At 59.6% G+C, this 11,193-nt stretch overlaps 1 pseudogene; it reads left to right on the top strand.

The window, feature by feature from the left end:
* The first annotated feature begins 434 nt into the window (after positions 1 to 434).
* LOC135886973 (von Willebrand factor A domain-containing protein 5A-like) lies at positions 435 to 8,889 on the top strand (annotated as a pseudogene).
* The last annotated feature ends 2,304 nt before the right edge of the window (positions 8,890 to 11,193 follow it).

Below are 11,193 nucleotides of genomic sequence, written 5' to 3'. Positions count from 1 at the left end.
ACCCTGCTACTTAAGATACCCCCAACCCTGCTGTCATGGTGTGCAGAGTGGCACCCAGCTGAGAGTGCCAACCTCAGCTCAGACTGTCAGAAGCCAAGGGAGATGCCCCAACCCCCTACCTGGGAGTGTTCCCTAGAATTCGGTTTCCCCAGCCAGGACCCAGTGTGCGCGCCCGGATCACTGGGCCAGTCTCACCACGGACGGTCCCCGTGGGCGCTCCAGCCAAACTGACCACCCGGACAGACTGGATGGAACGAGATTGGGCGCATAAACCCAAAGTCACACGGTTCTCCAGGCGCTGAGCCCATGGTCGGGACACTCCAGAGCTCGCCTGTGAACTAACCGCGGGTGTGTGAGCTCGGAGAAGGGAACAGCTAGCGAGAGGTTAGCGCAGTGAACCACGGAGCAGGTGAGTCAGTTTGTGGGTTCAGAGGATGGGAGAGACGTGGGATCTGCATTCTCGGGGTGCCCCAGAATGGCTTTGGGGACCTCAGGCTGGTGTCCAGAAGAGCTCAGACACACGATCCCTCCCAGGGTCCCTTTCCCTCGCTGAAAACCATCCAGCGAGTTTCCGTCACCGCCCGGGTCTCGCTGTGTGGCCTGAACGCAGACAGTTCGTGGAGCGTCCATTGGCCTGGTCGGGAGCCGTGCTTCAGAGTGACCGTGGTTCTGCATTTACATGGGCCAGGTGCAAATGGGGACTGTCTGCCCCACAGCACCCCTCAACCCTGCCCCCAGCCTTGTGGCCTGGGGACCCCAAGCAACCCCAAACACTGTCCCCCCTGCCCTACTGGCATGGGCACCCTCAGCAACCCCAAACTCTCTCCCCCCAGCCTGGGGACCCCCAGCGCCCACCAACCCTGCCTCCCATTATCTCACCAAAGCTGCCCCCTGCCCTCCCGACCTGGAGACCCCCCAGCAACCTCAAACTCTCTCCCTCCAGCCCTGCCAGCATGGAGAACCTTGGCCCTATCATCTCCCGAACCCTGACGCCCAGCCCTGCCAACAGAGAGACCCCAACCCCAACATCTGCCCATCCCTTCACCTCACCCTGCCCCCCAGCCCTACTGGCCCCTCTCCAACTGCCCCCCCAGCACTGAATGGGCCCCCCGAGCTCTGCCCCTGCCACTCCTGTCTCTGACACCCCCCCCCCCCCCCGGACTCTGCCCCCCTGCAGGTGCTTCTCCTTCGGCATCGGGGAAGGGGCCTCCACGGCTCTGGTCAAAGGCATAGCCCGGGCAGCAGGGGGCAGCGCCGAGTTCATCACAGGCCAGGACCGCATGCAGCCCAAGGTGAGAACCCAGGAGTCTGGGCTCCCCGGCTCTAACCCACCAGACCCCACTCCCCTCCCAGAGTTGGGAGAGAACCCAGGAGTCCTGGCTCCAAGCCCCCCCCTGCTCTAACCCACCAGTCCCTATGCTCTCCCCTACCCCCCAGGCCGGGGATAGGAGCCTGGTGTCCTGGCCCCACCCTGGGTGTGTTGGTCTCTCCCCCAGGCGCTGCAGTCTCTGAAGCGGGCCCTGCAGCCGGCCGTGACCGGGATCTTGCTGCGCTGGGATCTGCCCCCCGGGATGGAGGCGGCGCTGCTGGGCCGGGGCCCTGAGGTGATCTTCCCTGGGCAGCGGTGCCTCATCTACGCCCAGCTCCGCGGGCAGCCCCAGGTGAGAGAGCGAGGCCCCCCTCCCTCCCCCAGGACGCCCCCAGGGCTCGGGATCAGTGACTGCGCCAGGAACCCCCCACCCCTTCCTGGGCGATAACTCTGAAAGAAGCAGTGAGAGTTAAAAAGGCATCCTTTAAAAAGTGGAAGTTAAATCCTAGTGAGGAAAATAGAAAGGAGCATAAACTCTGGCAAGTGAAGTGTAAAAATATAATTAGGAAGGCCAAAAAAGAATGTGAAGAACAGCTAGCCAAAGACTCAAAAAGTGACAGCAAAAATGTTTTTAAGTGTATCAGAAGCAGGAAGCCTGTTAAAAAACCAGTGGTGCCACTGGACGATTGAGATACTAAAGGAGCACTCAAGGACGATAAGGCCATTGCGGAGAAACTAAATGAATTCTCTGCATCGGTCTTCATGGCTGAGGATGTGAGGGAGATTCCCAAACCTGAGCCATTCTTTTTAGATGACAAATCTGAGGAACTGTCCCAGATTGAGGTGTCATTAGAGGAGGTTTTGGAACAAATTGATAAACTAAACATGACTGGAGAATAGCTAATGTGACACCAGTTTTTAAAAAGAGCTCCAGAGGTGATCCCGGCAGTTACAGGCCAATAAGCCTGACTTCAGTACTGGGCAAACTGCTCGAAATAATAGTAAAGAACAGAATTGTCAGGTGCATAGATGAACAGAATTTGTTGGGGAAGAGTCAACATGGTTTTTGCAAAGGGAAATCATGCCTCACTAATCTACTAGAATTCTTTGAGGGGGTCAACAAGAATGTGGACAAGGGGGATCCAGCAGCTATAGTGTACTTGGACTTTCAGAAAACCTTTGACAAGATCCCTCTCCAAAGGCTCTTTAGCAAGGTAAGCTGTGATGGGATAAGAGGGTCGGTCGTCTCATGGATCAGTAACTGGTTAAAAGATAGGAAATAAAGGGTAGGAATAAAGGCTCAGTTTTCGGAATGGAGAGAGGTAAATAGTGGTGTCCCCCAGGGGGTCTGTACTGGGACCAGGGCTGTTCAACATATTCATAACTGATCTGGAAAACGGGATAAACAATGAGGTGGCAACATTTGCAGATACAAAATGACTCAAGATAGTTCAGTCCAAGGCAGACTGCGAAGAGCTACAAAAGGATCTCACAACATAGGCGGGGAGTTATATGGGCCTATGGTGCCCGTGCTCCACCAATATTCAGGAACGTGGGCCCGGCTCCACCAATGTTTGGGCTTATATTTAATCAGAACCGTCCCATCCATAGGACGGACCGGGGCAACCGCCCTAGGCCCCACGCTTCAGGGGGACGCGGGGTCCAGGGCAGCCTGGGCGGGTAGCAGGGGCCAGGCACCGGCAGCAGCAAGTGACCCAGCCCCAGCCTGCCCTGCTCTGCCCACCCCCACTCCACCTCTTTCCCCAAGTCCCCGCCCCCACCCTGCCTCTTTCCGGCTCCCTCCCCCTCCCCCGAGCGACGCTGGGAGCCGGCGGGGCAGAGCGCAGCGGGGCGGGCGGGGGCAGGGTTGCTTGCTGCTGCCGGCACCAGGCCCCCTGCTAATACCCCAGGCTGCCCTGGACCCTGCATCCCCCTGAAGCGCGGGGCCTGGGGCAGTTGCCCTGGTCCATCCTATGGACTGGACGGCTCTGCTTGGACCCGTTCTGGGCACCACCAAAAATTATACAAACCTGGGTGACTGGGCAAAAAAATGGCAGATGAAATTCAGTGTTGATAAATGCAAAGTAATGCACGTTGGAAAACATAATCCCAACTGTACATATAAAATGATGGGTCTAAATTAGCTTTAACCACTCAAGAAAGAGACCTTGGAGTCACTGTGGATAGTTCTCTGAAAACATCCACTCAATATGCAGCGACAGCAAAAAAGCAAACAGAATGTTGGGAATCATTAGGAAAGGGATAGATAATAAGACAGAAAATATCATATTGCCTCTATATAAATCCATGGTACGCCCACATATTGAATACTTTGTGCAGAGCTAGTCGCCCCAACTCAAAAAGGATATATTGGAATTGGAAAAGTTTCAGAAAAGGGCAAAAAAAATGATGAGGGGTGTGGAACGGCTGCCCTATGGGGAGAGATTAATAAGACTGGGACTTTTCAGCTTGGAAAAGAGACGACTAAGGGGGGATATGATTGAGGTCTATAAAATCATGACTGGTGTGGAGGAAGTAGATAAGGAAGTGTTATTTACTCCTCATAACACAAGAACTAGGGGTCACAAATGAAATTAATAGGCAGCAGGTTTAAACTGTTGGAGGGCAGGATACTGAGCTAGGTGGACTTTTGGTCTGACCCCGTATGGCCGCTCTTATGTTCTTAAAGATGGCCATTGGGCTGGGGGTCTCTGTGCTACTCCAGCTCCATCAATCTCAATGAGGATTGTTAACTCTGATCCCTAAATATGGCCATTGGGCTGCATGTCTCTTTGCTACCCCAACCTCGTTGATCTCAGTGGGGATTGTTGACTCTGAGCCCTAATGATGGCCATTTTGCTGGGGGTCTTTGTGCCACCCCAACCCCATTGATTTCCGTGAAGAATGTTAACTCTGACCCCTAATGATGGCAGTTGGGCTGGGGAGTTCTCTGCACTAGCCTGGCTGCATTGATCTCAGGGCAGGTCTATGCTATAAATTTACTTCGGCGCAGCTGCGCCACTGTAATATGTCTGGTAAAGACGCTCTAAGCCAACGGGAGAAGTTCTCCCGCCGACACGGCCCTGTCTACACAGGGGGGCTAAGGTCTGTGTAACTACGTCGCTCAGGGATGTGGATTTTTCACACCTCTGAGCGACGTAGTTATACTGCAGCATGTAGTGTAGACGAGACCTCCATGGCGATCGATAACTCTGTCCCCTACCAGTGACCACTGGGCTGGCGGTCTATGTGCTACCCCAGCCCCATTGATCTCAAAGGGGGTCGTTAACTCCTGACCCTACTGATGGCCATTGGGCTGACTAGTCAGCCCCCTAACTGCTGTGAATTGGGCGTATTTAACCCCTTTGTTCTGTAACCTGGGTCTGGGGGGTCCCTGGGCATCTTCTCCCCCCTCACACTCCACCTCTGACCCCCTTTCTCTGCCCGCAGCCCCCAGACACTGCCATGGGGGGCGTCACCCTGCAGTACCGCATCCAGGACCAGACCTACAAGGAGACCCTGCAGTTCCCCCTGCAGCCACAGGATGGAGACAGGTGACATCAACGCTCCTCTGGTCCCCATCCTCCCCAAGCCGCTGGGTCCTGCCCCCCACATCCCCACCCCCAACAGGACAGAGATGCGATGGGACCTGCCCCAAGTCACAGAAGGAAGCAGGAGTCCTGGCTCCCAGCCTCCCTGCTGTGTCCACTAGACCCCACTCCCCTCCTATAGCCAGAGATGGGGGAGCCAGGACTCCCCCATACAGTATCCCACTAGCCCCTACTCCCCTCCCCACGGTGGCAGGAACCCAGGCGTCCGGGGCTCACCCCGTGACTCTCTGTCACCGGCACAGGCTGCCCGTTCACCGGCTGGCAGCCAAGTCGCTGCTCCTGGAGCTGGAGGGGGCCATGGACACCGGGTCGGAGGGGGACCGGCGCCGGGCGCTGGAGACCAGCCTGAGCTCGGGGGTCGTCTGCTCCCTCACGGCCTACGTGGGGGTGGACACGGAGCGGAGGCAGCCAGTGCAAGGGCCGCTGGTGAGACGGGACATCCCACTGATAGGTAACCCCGGAGGGGGTCGGGGATCCTGGCATTGGGGGGGGGGACTCAGGTGGGAGGGGGACACAACCTAGCACTGTGGGGGGAACCTGGCACTGGGGCGAGGGAAGGGGGAGAGAATTATGGGAAGGATCCCAGAACAGGGGGATCCCAGTGTGAGAGGAGGGACCCAGAAGCATTGGAGTGGGGGCATCATGGTTATGGGCTAACGTCCCTTTGCTCTTCTCCCTGCCCCAGCTCCCGTGGGGCTGAGCTGCCCCCTCCCTGCCCCCCCCAGGGCAACCCCAGTGCCCCCGTCCCCAGGGCAAGAGAAGAGCGGTGGGTGCTGGCCGGGTGGGATGAGGAGCAGCCCATGGTGCCTGGCCCATCCCAGCCGGGAGAGTGGGGCCTGTGAGACGTACAGACAGACAGATGGACCCAGAATCGGAGACCCAAACAGATGGGGGCAGAGAATCAGACAGTCAGACCCAGCCGACCCCCACAGGCAGGGACCGGAGGGGCGGGCGCATTGCTGTCATGAGCAGGCCTGTCTAGCGGGAGCCTCTCGCCCCCCACCCAGCATCCTGCCCTCATCTATGGGGTGCAGCACCCGCACCCGCATCCCCTGGGGCTGGATGAGGGGGCCAAGCTGGGGGAAAGCTGTAGGGGAGGGGCTAGATGAAGGGGGTTCCAGCTTGGGGGGAAGGGGCTGGGGGGAAATCCTGACTCGGAGGGAGCTGGGGGGAGAGGAGGATGGGGCTGGGTATAGGGGGTCCCAGCTGGAGGGGTATGGGGGAGGGGTCCCAATGGTGCATTGGCTCTGGGTGCTGTGAGGGGGGGCGGGATTTCCCTTCCCTCTCTTAGCTTGTCTCTGCGTGTCTGTCCGTCCCTCTCTGTCCGTCCGTCTCCCCCCCAGGCTTCGGGGCCGCACCCCACATGCGGAAGATGCGGTGTTTTGTCACCGCGAACTCCAGCGCCCCCATGGCCATGTACTGTTCCGCCTCTGTGCCCATGGCCTGGACCCAAGGGTTCTCCGGTGTGTCCGTGGACTGCGCCATGGACTGCGACTTTGACGACAGCTCGGATGTGCCAGGTGAGAACCACCGCCCTCCCCCGGGGCACTCACCCCCAGAGCTCCCCGTGGCTAGTACCAGCTATCTCCTCCCCCGGCGCCGCTCCTCCTGTCTCCCTCGCCATCCCAAAGCTCAGCCGGGGGAGCCCCCGAGGTGAAGTCCTGCAGACACGGCGCCCCGCCGGAGACCGTGCCCTAGAAAGGTGAGGGGGGCAGGGGCTGGCAATCATGACTCGGGACGGGCGGCAAACACCAGGATGACGCTTCATCGGGTCCGAGACAGACGTGCCCTGACGGTCCCGGAGCTGGGCAAGTGTTTAACAGCTACATAGAAAGTGAAGGAACTTCCTGGGCAAAACACTGGTGTGACGCTGGGGGAGGGGGAATCCGCAGCTGGGTTTTTTAAGTGCCGTGACACAAATGATCTTGCAACAAAATGGAAAAAAAATAAGGATACTCCCAGGCAATAAATTTTGTGAAGCTGGAATTTGGGGTGTGAGTTTGTATCAATGAGCTAATTGGGGGGGGGGTAATCAGTTGCTTTTTAGTAACAGAAATGTCGCTGAGCAGTTTTCTCTGAAATGGGCACACGGCTAAATTCCCAGACAAAAATACCTTGTGAAGCTGGGCCCAGGCTTGGATGTTTGTACAGGTGAGTTCAGGGGCACAGAGCGTGGTTGGCCGGTCTGGTTTCTAAATGAAGAAGCCCACGAAAGGCAGAAATTTTAAAGTTAAGGTTCCCCTTAAAACCTGAATTTGAAGAGTCTGGAAATACAAACTTGCTGTAGCCCAGGTAACCTTAACTCTGCCTCATAACCCTGGCCCAGGCATGGTTATATCATATAGACTCTGTAACATGCCATCTCCCCTATGCCTTTAGACGCTTCTGTGTCTCCCCGGATGTAGGTCGGTATCACAGGTTGTAGTACAGGATGGTCCCGGAGTCAGATTGTATTTCAGAAACACCCCGGGGTTGTGAGATTAATGACTGTGACTGAGACATTCATGGGTGCAGAGGAGCAGATAAAGGATGCCAGTGGAGGGGCAGAGTTAAGGTTGTTGGTTGTCCCCTAGCCTGGACAGGCCATGTTGCTGTTCTGTACCCATAACCCCGTGCAAGAGCCATCTCACCATGTCTCTCCCTAGAGCGGGCACCGGAGGAGTCTTCCCTGCTGAGGCTGGTGTCTCTGCAGAATGCCGACGGCTCGTGGGACCTGGACCCCCGGCTGGCCGCTGCGTTGGGGGTGAGCGAGACGGATGCCAGGGGGAGGATGCCCAGTAAGGTGAGTGCAGGGTGCAGAGGAGAGGGGAGAGACGGGAGGCAGGTGCCATGAGTTGGGCCTATTCTCTGCTCCTAGATGAGACTGGGTGTGACCCAGACTGAGGGGTCAGGGTCTAAGAGCCACTGGATCAAATTACCCCTGAATCTGGAGCCCAGTGGGGGAGACAGGCCCACAGCAGGAAACTAGGCACCCCCTTAAAGGGGATCAGAGCATTGGATTGAGGGGTCCCAGGGCTGGGGGGGACATGGGGAGACCCAGTCTCGGTCCTCTCTGAGGCTGTCTCCCTACCCCCGGGCATCCCACCGGGCATCTGGGTAGGGAGTCCACGGTGCTAGAGTGTGGGGGGCTAGGAACCCTCTGAGTCTGGGGAAGGAGCGCTGGATTGGGGGGTCCCCAGAGCAGGGGAATGGGGGCAGCACTGGGGGGCCACAGGGGTCCCTCGGGCGGGGGGGGATGGGAGCAGCGCTGGGAGGGGAGCAGGGGGCTCCCCGGGGTGGGGGGATTGGCAGCATTAGGGGGTAGGGAGATGGGGGCAGCGCCCCGGGGAACAGGGGCTGGGCGCTGTCTCAGGTTGTCTCTCTCTCCCCTGCACAGGACGTGGCCCCCGGTGTCTGGGCCACGGTGCTGGCTGTGGTCTGGCTGCACGGCCGGGCCGCGGGGCAGCGCGACGAGTGGGAGCTGCTGGAGGCCAAGGCTGTGGGCTGGGTGCGGGGACAAGCAGGTGAGACGGGAGTTGGGGGTCGGGGGCAGGGCCCAGGTCCTCTACCGGAGAGCCCCTGCCCCATAGCCCAGCCCCCCCCCCCCCAGACCCTCTGTCGCACAGCCCCCCCCGAGATCCCCCAGACCCCCAAGCCCACAGCACCAACCCTACTCCATGGGACCCCACAGTCCAGTCTACCCCAGGGCCCCCTGCCCCCCTGGCATCCTAACAGCCTCTGGCCCCCCAGCCAGCCCCCTAGAGGCCTCCAGTCCCAGGACAGACAGGCTCCCAGCCCCCTGCTCCCCGTCCCATTCCCCCCAGCTCCCCGACGTCAGTCCCCCGGGCTGTGAGCTCTCTGCCCTTTGTTCCTCAGGCTAATGTCTCCCCCGACCCTCTTCTCGTTGCAGGGCCCCGGCTGAGCGAATGCCTGGAAGCCGCCAACACCCTGCTGGGCTGCAGCGTTGGCCCAGCTGTCTTCGGGCTCTGAGCCCCCCCAGCCCCCCCCGGATCCTGTACCCCCCCCCCTCGCAAGCTACCCTGGGCCTCCAACCCAGCTGAGCCCCCCCGATCCCCATACTTCCCCCACAAGCCATCCTGGGCTTCCAACCCCGCTGAGCCCCCGCCCCCCCCCCCCCAGGGATCCCAAATTAAGAGCAGCCAGTTGGTTTGCATAAGTTTAACGAAAACAGTTTAAATTGACCCTGTAACTTACAGCGGAGGAAGGTCATTGTGCAGACAGGCCCTTGGTGCTGCAGGTGGAGACTGTCTCTGCCAGCCCATCGCTGGAATAAAGCAGTTCCCCGGGTTTGTCTGCCTGGCTTTGGCTGGGGTCCCGGGGCACCGCGCTTCCCTTGGCTGCCCAGGGCACTGGGTTCCCAGCAGGGTCAGGGACCACCTGCCCTGAGCGGGTGGATTAGTGCTCCCAGCTCCGGCTTTCTGGTGGGGCAGAGCAGCTGGGCCCAGACGCCAGGGCGGCTGGCAGGGGCCAGGAGGAGCCCCGGAGGGCGGGGAGCACGTGGGGTGCAGGGGGCAGACATGGGGCATTGCCCCAGGGCGGTGTTTAGCAGGACGTTTTAGCTCTGGGTCTGTGCGGATCCCTGACACCGCCTCACTGGTCTCTGCTCCACCAGGAGAAGGAGCTGCCAAGCCTGGAAAATCTGTCCTTGCTCGGCCGCTGTTGGGACACGTGATTCCCATTCAGATACTGGGGAACCGGGCGTCCAGCCTCCCCAGCAGCTCGGGAACCCCCAACTCTGCCTGGAGCGAGGACCCAGCAGCATTGTAATGGGACAGGGAAGCAGCAAACGCTCTCCCCTCTGCTCACACAGCCCCCCCAAGGCTGCTCCCATCTGTGAGCTGACGCCGACAGTCGTGTGGACTCTGGCAGCCGAATGTCTTGTGCTGAGCCCCAGCGGCTGCGGTGCCAGGCCCTGCGGCTGCCAGCCCAGGGCATTGAAATTGGCAGGAAGAATTCTAGAGAGAAAAGACTGAGGGAGATTTTCCAGGCCCAGATGGCAGCCGGGTGCCCAGCTACCCCGGACGCTCTAGAGAGACGCGGGTTTTATCCTGATGTGTAACAGCGATAAACCCAGGGGAATTGGCGCCCAGCCCAGGCCTAGGGGTGGGCCAAACCCCCACCTCCGAGCCTAGGAGCTGGTTGGGGGCAGACGGAATCCAGGCTCTTCGTAGGTCGCCAGGTAGAAAGCTCCATGAAGGTGAAGTTCAAGGTGAGGGGCGGTGCCTGTCCCTGTGAGGTAAGCAATATCCCATGGCTGGTGCCGGGATCCCCACAGCACGTGTTGCAGACCCCAGAGACTCCCTGTCTCCGTGACCCTGAAAAGAAATACAAACCCATTCAGCCAGGAAACGCAGAGCATGGTCCCCAAATGCCCTTAACTCTGCCCACAGCCAGCAAAGGATCTTACAATTCTAACAGAGGTGCCCAACTCCCACTTCTGGCTCTGCCGGCCATCGTTCGGGCTTCCACGGCATTTCCCAACCCTGCTCAGCTGCTACTGAGCCCTGCGAGCTCCTGCTGAACCTGACTTCGCTGCCAGGGTCCCTACAGCCTGCCCATGACCCCCGGCCCTGCACCTCCGACAGGTGCCCAGGCTCTCGGCCCCAGGGGAGGCTCCAAGCAGCTGTCACAAGGCCAGATCCAGTGGCTTGCTCTGAGCTCCAGCTGGCTCCTTATGGCTTTTACCCCAGGGCTTAGAGCAGTTGCCCCGGTTCAGGTCCCCACCCTGCCGGATGGGGAGAGAGGCCAGGAGCGTGGGTCTCTCACTGGGCTGCAGCACCCGAACCCAGAGCTCAGGGGGAGGCTCCAGCCGGAGCTGTTCTTCTCTGGATCAATAACTCACTAGCCGGGGGAGCCGGGGATCCTGCTCTTTGCCCCCCGGGGGAGCTCTGCAGGCTCCAGAGTCGCTCGCTCACTCGCTCTCTGGCCCAGCAGCTCCCCTTACCCGCTCCTCAGGGCAGCTCCAGGGGCGACACTCGCAGTGTGGTCAGCGCGCTCTCCTGCAGGGGGAGCCCAGGTTCAAATCCCGTCTCCCTGGCAGGCGGAGGGGGATCGACCCGGGTCTCCCACAGCCAGGTGGGCAAGGAATCATACGGATCTACCCCCTCCTCCCCTGGCTTTCCCAGCATGGCGCCGAACTCCAGGACGGTGTTCCGGCTTCGGTGCCTGAGCAGCGAGGTGTCTAAATCCCAGTGTTACCAGATTTGCCTGTTACTTTGGGGTACGCTCATTTATTAGGGTTACATTTTGGGGGGCTGGGGGGATGTTTCTGTA

This window comes from Emys orbicularis, chromosome 12 (assembly GCF_028017835.1).
Source record: "Emys orbicularis isolate rEmyOrb1 chromosome 12, rEmyOrb1.hap1, whole genome shotgun sequence".
NCBI classification, from domain to species: domain Eukaryota; kingdom Metazoa; phylum Chordata; order Testudines; family Emydidae; genus Emys; species Emys orbicularis.
The sequence above is the reverse complement of the archived record's forward strand: the minus strand, read 5'-3'. Positions and strand labels throughout refer to the sequence as shown.